Here is an 8,960-nt window from a genome sequence, read left to right as displayed (position 1 = left end):
AGTCCTGGGGAAAAGGGATCAGGTGTCAGCTCCTGATGGCACTGGACAGGTTTCCCAAACATGAGAATAATAATAGTAATAGTAATAATAATAATAATAATAATAGTAAATGAAGGAAAATGGATATCCTCCTGGCTGAAGGAGGGGGATGAAGGGGAAGGTCCTGAGGAAAACGGGGTCAGGTGGCAGTTGCCGATGGCGCTGGACAGGTTTCCCACAAACGCTGTGGCTGCCCCTGGATGTCCCCAGGGCAGGGCAGGCTGGAGCACCCCGGGACAGTGGGAGGCGTCCCTGGCAGGCAGGGCTGGACTGGGACGATCCTGAAGCTCTTCCACAGCCCAAACCATTCCCAGATCCCATGAAAACGAGGGAAGGGGTTGTTTCATGATTCCATGAAAACGAGGGAGGGGTTTCACCTGCAGAGAGCTCTGCCCACCCTGCTCTGGGGGCTCTTCCCTCAGACCCCTCGGGCACGTCAGGCTTGATCCCCTCTGATCCCAAACCAGCCCAGCCCTGGGATTAGGCCCGTCCTGGAGCATCTCCCGGGCTCTGGCAGAGTTTTGGGAGAAGGGGAAGGGGCAGAGGTGCTGCTCCCACCCCCTGCCCAGCTCCTGCTCTGGGCTGGGGGCCTGGACCCCCCAAACCGGGGCAAAACCAGTGCAGGAAGGATGAGCCCAGCTTTAAACTGGTTTCTCACTGGGGTAGAGCAGGATATCAGAGGAGGAGAGGGTTCCAGCACCAGCCAGCCTGGTTTGGCCACGTTTGCCATAGAAAGCAGTAATTTAATGAATGTTTGTGCCCTGCCAGCCTTTCCCAGGCCCAGCATCCTCGCAGGAGCCACCTGCCCCTTCCCGTGGAGATTCCCGGGGCACTCCTGGTCTCCAGCAGGGCTCGATTGACTCAATTACAGAGCCAGAGGAGAGAGGGAGCTGCTTGCAGCAAATCCTGCCTGACTGGACGGGGAGCCAGCCCTGGGCAAGGCTCTGGTCCCAGGCTGAGCTTTGATTTGAGCAGCTTTCCTTCCCTTTCATCAAAGCCTCTGCATTCAAACTCCTGCCTTTTCCATTTCGGGCTATTCTCCTTTGTTTGGTTCCCGTGGAGGGCATGGGATCCAAAGCTCTGCAGGGCAGGATCCTGTTCCTGACCCCAGCCCGGTTTGGGGTGGAGGGGGCTTTGAAGATCACCCCATTGCCATGGCAGGGACACCCCCAGCACCCCAGGGCGCTCCAGCCCGGCCGTGGGCATTCCCGGCGATGGGGCAGCCACAGCTTATCAGGAAATCTGCTCCACCCTCACCTGCAGCTCCTGGAATGGGGGAAGCCAGCCAGGAGCATTGCTTGGAGTGGGAGCCGGGCTGCAGTCAGCTCCTGCAGCCCCAGAGCCTCCCTGCTGCCCGAGTGCCAGGGCACTGCCAGGGCACTGCCAGGGGTGCCCCCAGCCCCCGCGGCCGGCGGTGCCACTGTCACTGCCCCAATGCCCCCTGTGCCAGGGCACTGCCAGGGTGCCCCCAGCCCCCGGGGTCAGCCGTGCCACTGTCACTGCCCCAATGCCCCCTGTGCCAGGGCACTGCCAGGGTGCCCCCAGCCCCCGCGGCCGGCGGTGCCACTGTCACTGCCCCAATGCCCCCTGTGCCAGGGCACTGCCAGGGTGCCCCCAGCCCCCGGGGTCGGCCGTGCCACTGTCACTGCCCCAATGCCCCCTGTGCCAGGGCACTGCCAGGGTGCCCCCAGCCCCGCGGCCGGCGGTGCCACCGTCGCTGCCCGCAGGGCACACGGGCGGGGCGGCGGCCGCTCCGCTCCAGCCCCGCTCTCCAGCCGGGATTATGTGTCTGGACAGGCCCTCGGCAGCTGTTTGCAGCTCTTGCCTAACAAAGAGCACTTTGATGGCTCCGGGGAAGGAGCAGCAGCGGGGTTTGCGGCTGAGCCAAGCGCGCAGGGGCTCGGGAACGCTCCCAAAGGGGGTGTGGGCACTCGGGGGGCACCCAGGGGCTCTGTGCCCCTGGCACTGCCCTCCCTGCCCGCCCCAAAACACCCCCAAGCTTGGCTGGACGCTGCACCAGCCCCACTCGTGCTGCTGAAACCCAGCCCAGCCTGCCTGGGGCTGAAAATTGGGGTTTTCCTGGTGGGCTCAGCTTTGCCCCTGCTCGCCCCCCTTTTCTCGCCCACGGAGAGCTGGTCTGGAGTGCCTGAGTCAGAGCGGCGCTAATGGATGAGGCCGCAGCTCCAGGAGAGCACTTTGGGTGATTGGGAGGCCGTGCCAGGATCCCGAGCAGCTGGCACAGGAGCCGGAGGCTGCTTGGCTCCCCTCCCGCTCCCTGCAGCAAACGCGGTGGCCTTGGGGGGACAGGCTGGGCCCAGGTGGGTTCGGCTGAGATAAAGGCCTAGGGCAGCTCTGGGTCCTGCCAGGGCTCAGGGAGCTTCCCTTGGCTTCCCTTCTCCCCCACAGCCCAGCAAAGGAGATTTGGGGGGGAAAGGACCAGAGAATCACGGAAGGGGTTGGGTTGGAAGGGCCCTTTAAGGTCAGCCAGCCCCACTGCCCTGCACTGAGGTTTCCCCTGGATTTTCCCTTCCTCTCCTGCCCTGTTTTGTCGGGGCTCTAAAATTCGGATTCAGGGCTTTGCAGGGGATCCAAGAGGCAGATCCAGGGAAAGGAGCAGGCTGCTCTCCATCCATCCATGGATCCCTCTATCCATTCATCCATGGATCCTTCTATCCATCTCTCCATGGATCCATCCATCCATCCATCCATCCATCCATCCCTCCATGGATCCTTCCACCCATCCATCTATCCATGGATCCATCCATCCATGGATCCCTAGATCCATCCATCCATGAATCCATCCATGGATCCATCCATCCATGGATCCATCTCTCCATCCCTCCCTCCTCCTCCTCAGCCTCCAGCTGGCAATTCCTCGGCTCTCCCTGAGGCTGTTCCCTCCTTTCCTCCCCAGCCCCACTCCCTGCCAGGCCAGCAGGTGCAGAGCACCCTCAGCTCCCCTTTCCCTGCTCCCCTGTCCCTGGGCTGAGCCAGGAGTGAGGCAGGGAGTGATTCCCGTGGGGTTTGGTGTTTCAGCCTCTCTGGGACCGCATCCCCGGGGTTATCCCGGTTCCAAACCAGGCCAAAGCGGGAGGGGAGAGCTCAGTGCCGCGGGCAGGAAGAGGTTAAACCCGCTGCCCATTTAGCTCGGTGTGTGTGTGTGTGTGCAGAATGAAGAATGCAGAGCCAGCTTCGGGCACATTCACATCCCAGCAGCGCTGCCTCCTCTCAGCGTGGCCCCGCAGGATGAAATATTCCCCGGTCATCCCCTCTGTGTGACTCACAAACTGATTCCGGAGAGGAGAAAGCTTTTCAAACCTCACACTTTCAATGTCTTTTTTATTCTTTCCCCCCCACACCCTTCTCTCTCTTTTATTTTTTTTTATTTTTCTTTTGCCCACGCAGCAGCTGCAGGAAGGGTTTGGGATAAAATTCCACACAAAAGCCTCTATCTCCTGGAGAGCCCGGGCCAATAAATCCTGCCTGGAGGATGCGATGGGGTCGGGGCAGTGTGAAAGCACGGTTTGGGTCCCTCTGTGCCCAGCCCTGGGCACTCCAGCCCTGCTGGGAGAGGCTCCAGCAGCTCCCCAGGGTTGCCAAGGGCCCTCGGAGGGACGGGGGAAACCTTGGCTCCTTCAATCCTCCTAAAACACAAAGAGGGAGAAAGGGAAAAGCTGGATCCCTGCATGCTCTGAATGTTAATCTTCGCTCTTTCAGGTCGCTCTGCTTCCCAGCACCATCCGTGTTTTCCATCAGGGAAAGCCCTGGAAGGTTTGGGAGCCTTTGTGCGATGGGGCAGTGGCAGCCCTGGGCACCCAGGGACCCCTGGGATCCCCCCAGAGCACAGGGAATGTCGCTGGAGGGAGCGGGGACTGCCCTGGGTGTGGGATTTCCCTCATTCCCGTGGGTTACAATTCATGGCAGAAGGAAATAAGTGGGGTTTGCCAGGAGGAGCTGTGGGTTCACCCCTGGAATTGTCCAAGGAGCAGCCTGGGATGGTGGGAGATGTCCCTGGAACGCAGGGGGAGGGATGGGATCGGCTTTAGGTCCCTTCCCCCCTCAAACCATTCCAGGATTCCCCATTTCCCCAGGACAGGGCCGGGTTCTCACTCCTTGGCATAAATCTGAGCCAAATTTGACGTTCCAGAGATGGTGACATCCCCCAGATGTCCTTGGCATGGCGTGCCCAGCTGGGAAATCCAGATCCAAACAGCTGGGGACACACTGGGACAAGGCAGGGAATCCTGGAATTTAAAGCAGAAAGGTTTTTTGTGTTTGACTCCAAATATTCCCAATCTCTGCATCCACAGCTCCCACATCAAATCCTGGGAATTCTGGAGTGGGACGACAGGAGTGACTGGGGATGTCCAGTTCCAGCTGGACAGAATTCCCAATGCCCCATTCCACAGAAAATGGGCTCAGAATTTCTCTGGAATTTAAAGCAGAAAAGGTTTTTCGTGTTTGATTCCAAGTATTCTTCATCTCTGCATCCACAGCTCCCACACTGAATCCGGTGGGTGGGGTAAGAGGAGCGATGTCCGAATCCCTGGACAAAATTCCCTTACACTGAACACATGAACCCCTCTGGAATTTAAACCAGGAAAGGATTTTTGCGTTCCACTCCAGTATTCCTCAGCCCCCCTGATGCACCCACGTTCCCACCCCAATTCCCTCTCCACATCCCCCGAGCCTGCCGGGGCTGAATTTCCCCTCGCTGGCAGCGCAGAAACGCTGCGGCTGCACTTTCCCTGCCCAGCTAATCCCATTTGTCTCCTGGCTGCTCCCAAAACGCCTTTTAAGGGTTCCCAGCAATGCAGCAGAGAAATCCATTTGCAGGCACGAGGCGGCCAGGAGGGGAATTTTGATTTCCCACTTATTAGAGGATGACAAGGTGAGGGAGCCGGGGGGAGATTGATCGCCCAGAGAAGCATTTCCACTCTCCCCAATTAATCCTGGCGCGGCTGTAATCAATCCAGGGGCGGGAGGAGTCAGGTGGGAGCGCTTCCCTGCCGTGGGGGGATGGATGGAGACGTTTTCTCCTGGATGCAGCGCGGGGAAATCCACTTAGGTTGGGATTTCTGGGAGGGAAATAATGGATATCAGGGGCCGGGGCTCTGCTTTCCCCGCGGGGGGAGCAGATTGAGGCCATCAATCCACATTAGGGAGGCTCCGTGGCCACACAGAATTCCAGCAGGAGGAATTGAATTCCAGCGGCCCCCCGGGCGTTCCTGAGGATGGGGTTTGGTCCTGGGGGTTCCTTTGCCCTCAGGTTCACGCTGGGTTTTCCTTCTGCTCCTCTCCCTTTTCCCCTTTTGATTGTGGTTCAAAGAACCTCTCCCTTTTTCCATTTTGATTTTGGCTCCTTGTGGTTCACTGGGTGCTTTTGCCCCTGAGCTGGGGTTGAGTTAAACCCTGCTGGAGACTCAGGGCTGCTAAACCCAGCCCTAACACACCTGTAGGGGCTCTGATCCCCAGGATTTGGGGTAAAAATCCCAGAAATCCCACCCTTGATCCCATTCCAGGCTGAATTCCTGCCACCCTGTCATTAGAGCTCAGAACCCGCCCTGCTCTGGGGTTTTCTCTTGGAGTCCCAGGAATTTGGGCACATTCAGCACAATTCCCTGCTTTTCCTGCCTGTGGGGATCCCAGAGGCTCCAGGAGATCAGCTGGGAATGTTTAACCCTGTTTTCACCCAGTTTTTAACCCAGTTCAGGGCTGCTGGCCTGATTTGGGGAGGAAAACACCAAATTCTTTACTTTTTTATTCTCACAGATGTGAATTTAAACCAGGAAAGGTTTTTGGTGCTCCACTCCAGATATTCTTCATCTCTGCATCCATCCCACATCAAATCCTGTGAATTCTGAGGTGGGATGAGAGGAGCAGCTGAGGATGTCCATTTCCACCTGGACAAAATTCCCAGTGCCCTTTACACTGAACACAGGAATTCCTTGGGAATTTGGGGAGGAAAAAGCCAATTTCTTGATTTTTTTTCCTCCAGGATGTGACAGCTCCCTGTGAGCTCCTTGATTTTTTGGGGGGAAAGGCCCAAGTTTACCTGTGAGTTCCTCCTCGAGTTTTTGGGGAAAGGCCCAAATTTTCCTGTGACTTCCTTGAGTGTGGGGCTGCTCCCAGCCCTCAGCCCCGCTCTAATTAACAGATTTACTAATTTGGGTCTCATTATCCCGCAGCATCCCAGGGGCAGCTTGTTCCAGCTGCTCCTCAGTGACATCCAGAGGGTTTCTAACAGCACACAAAAGGAATTTGACAGTGGCAGGAAAGCACCGGGAGGGATTAAACTTGAAAGAGAAATAAGGGGGGAAAATCACATTAAATCATTTTAGAGCTTATGGAGATGGAGCAGGGATGGAAGCAGGGATGGGGAGGCTGGAAATGAGGGATGGGGACGCTGCTGTCACCTCTGGGGCTGGGTTTTCCTCACCAGGGCCTTTATTTGCTTTCCAGGCAAATATTTGGCTCCAAACCCTGAGGGGATCCTGCCCGGACATGCGGGCAGTGCCAGGCCCTCCCTTCCCTTCCCTTCTCTCTTCTCTCCTCCCCTTCCCTCCTCCATTTATTCCCCACTCCCTCCAAAAACACCCTTGGAATTCCCACCCCAGATCAGGCAGCAGCGCGAGGAGCAAACCCTGCCCAGTTCCTCGCGGTTTTTCCGAGGTATTTTGATTTTCCGGGGGCAGACCCAGCCACCTCCAAAGGCGTTTCCAGAAGTTTTCCCGAGCCCCAGGTTCACAAGGGAAAGCTGGGACAAACCCCGGTGTTTTGTGTATTTTTGGGAGCTGCTGTTTGTTTGTTTTGGGCGCTGATTTGCCGAGGAATTTGCCTCAGTTTTCCCACAGAAACATCCCAGGTTTTTTTCTCCTGTTTCTCCTTTTATCAGCTTGAGGCTCAGCAATTCCCTGTGGGAACGTGCTGCTCCCTGCACACTGGCCCTAAAAAAGGTGATTTTATTGTTTTCCTGGCTTTTGGAAAATCCTTGTCCTTCTGAATGCCATGAAACCCCCACAAGCAGATTGAGATCCTCACATCTCACCTCCACCATAAAACCCCTCAAGGCCAAGCAATTCCACTCAAACCACACCAGATTGGGGCAAAAACATAAAAAAAAACAAAAGCTGTGAAATCCATTTTTTTCCTCACATCCCAGCTCTGAAAACAGATGGAGGGGTGGGGCTAAAAGGAGACAAGTCAAACCCAGAAAATTGTCAAAATTCAGCAAAAATAATTCCTGCCCTTTCCTCCCCTGCCAGGTTCTGGAGCAGGGAGTCCCAGCTGGTTCCTTCCACCTCAAGCTCAGCTTCTTCCTGGGATTTCCACTCCAGCAGTGCTCGAGGAATACAATAAAAATTAATTATTAAAACAGCAGGATAAAAAAAAATATCAGCTGCCAGGGCACTGAAATATTTTTAGCTGATTGCTGGAGTTTAGAACAACCACAGAAACGGAGTAATGGAGCTCCTCTGTCAGGAGTTGTGGTTGGCTTTGAGGGATGGAGGCTTCCCAGTGCCCCTCGGCCAAAAAAATCCAGGGTTTTGGGGGAAGTTTTGGGGTGAGAAAATTGAATTATGTGGATTTTTTCAGGTCACTTCATCCTGGAACTTTTTGGGGGAATTTTTTGAGTGGAAAGAGCTCTGGGATGTGAGGCCTGTGGGGCCTGGCCTTGGCTTTGAGGGACGGAGGTCTCCCAGTGTCCCTCAGCCAAAATCCAGATGTTTTGGGGAAGTTTTTGGAGAGAAAATAAGAACTTTCTTCACGTTATTCATCCTGCAGCTTTTTGGTGTTTTACAGCGCAGGGAAGTCTGGTGGATTTGAAAATTATTTACTAAGAGGTTTCCTGCAGGCCTGAACAGGCTCTGGGCTATTTTCTTGGTGAGAATTATCTCCCTGAAGTCCTTTTTGATAAGGATTTTATCCCTGAGGTGATAAAACCCTGCCTGCTTTTGATCAGGCAGCCTTCCCTCAGTGCCGAGCTGGGAAATTCAGATTTTCAGGGGAGAAATGGAAGTTTTGAGTGGAAAGAGAACTGGGAGAAGCTGTGGAGTTACACTGTGGGAATGGGTTAAGATATCAAACACCCAAGGCGCTTTCCCTGCCAATCCCACAGGATCTGGGATATTTCCAGTCAGATTTATGGGATCTCTGCTGCTCCATCCTCTTCAGGGACAAACTATGGAACACTCAGCAAGATTAATTTATTTCTACATATTAAACAAATGAGAGAAGGGGAGGAAAAGGAGTGTGGCACCCACAGGGGCAAACAGCACAGAGCGCTCGGGATTTAGGGAATGAATTATTTGAGAATTTCGGGAAGGACAGGAGCACACAGGGGAGGATGCTTACGTGGTCTGAAATTTGTTCATCGCAGGAGGACAGAGGACACCTTGCTAGTCACATCCTCACTGGCAGGTGGTTAAACTTCACCCTGGGACCAGGAGCTCGCCTGGGCCACACCAGGAGATTTTTTTAGGGCCATCAAGTGAAACGAGGGGATTTTTTAGGGCCATCAAGCGAAACGGTCTCGTAAAACGCCCCTGGGGGCCGGCTGATTTATGGAGGGCACAAACAACATCCCTCCCCCGGTGCCACTTAACTTTTCATTGTCTATGTGCCCTAATTGCTGGGACAGGTGGGGAAATCGCCCTGCAGCCCCCGGGGAGCCGGGCCACGGGGTCAGGGGGCTGGGACAGCCTGGGACGGGAAAGGGTGCGATGAGATAATTTTAAAGTTATTTTCCAGCCATTCCATGGCTCCACGGGCTGCTCACAGCTGGGGCACAGTGCGGTGACAGTGATGCCCCCAGTGCGGGTCACCCCTGGGCACAGGGATGGATCTGTGGGGTCCCAGCGGAGCAGGACCGGCCCTGCCTCAGTTTCCCTGTGGGGGAAACACGGGAGCATCTTTGGGGT

This window comes from Melospiza melodia, chromosome 26 (genome assembly GCF_035770615.1).
Source record: "Melospiza melodia melodia isolate bMelMel2 chromosome 26, bMelMel2.pri, whole genome shotgun sequence".
NCBI classification, from domain to species: domain Eukaryota; kingdom Metazoa; phylum Chordata; class Aves; order Passeriformes; family Passerellidae; genus Melospiza; species Melospiza melodia.
This window is presented reverse-complemented; position numbering follows the sequence as displayed.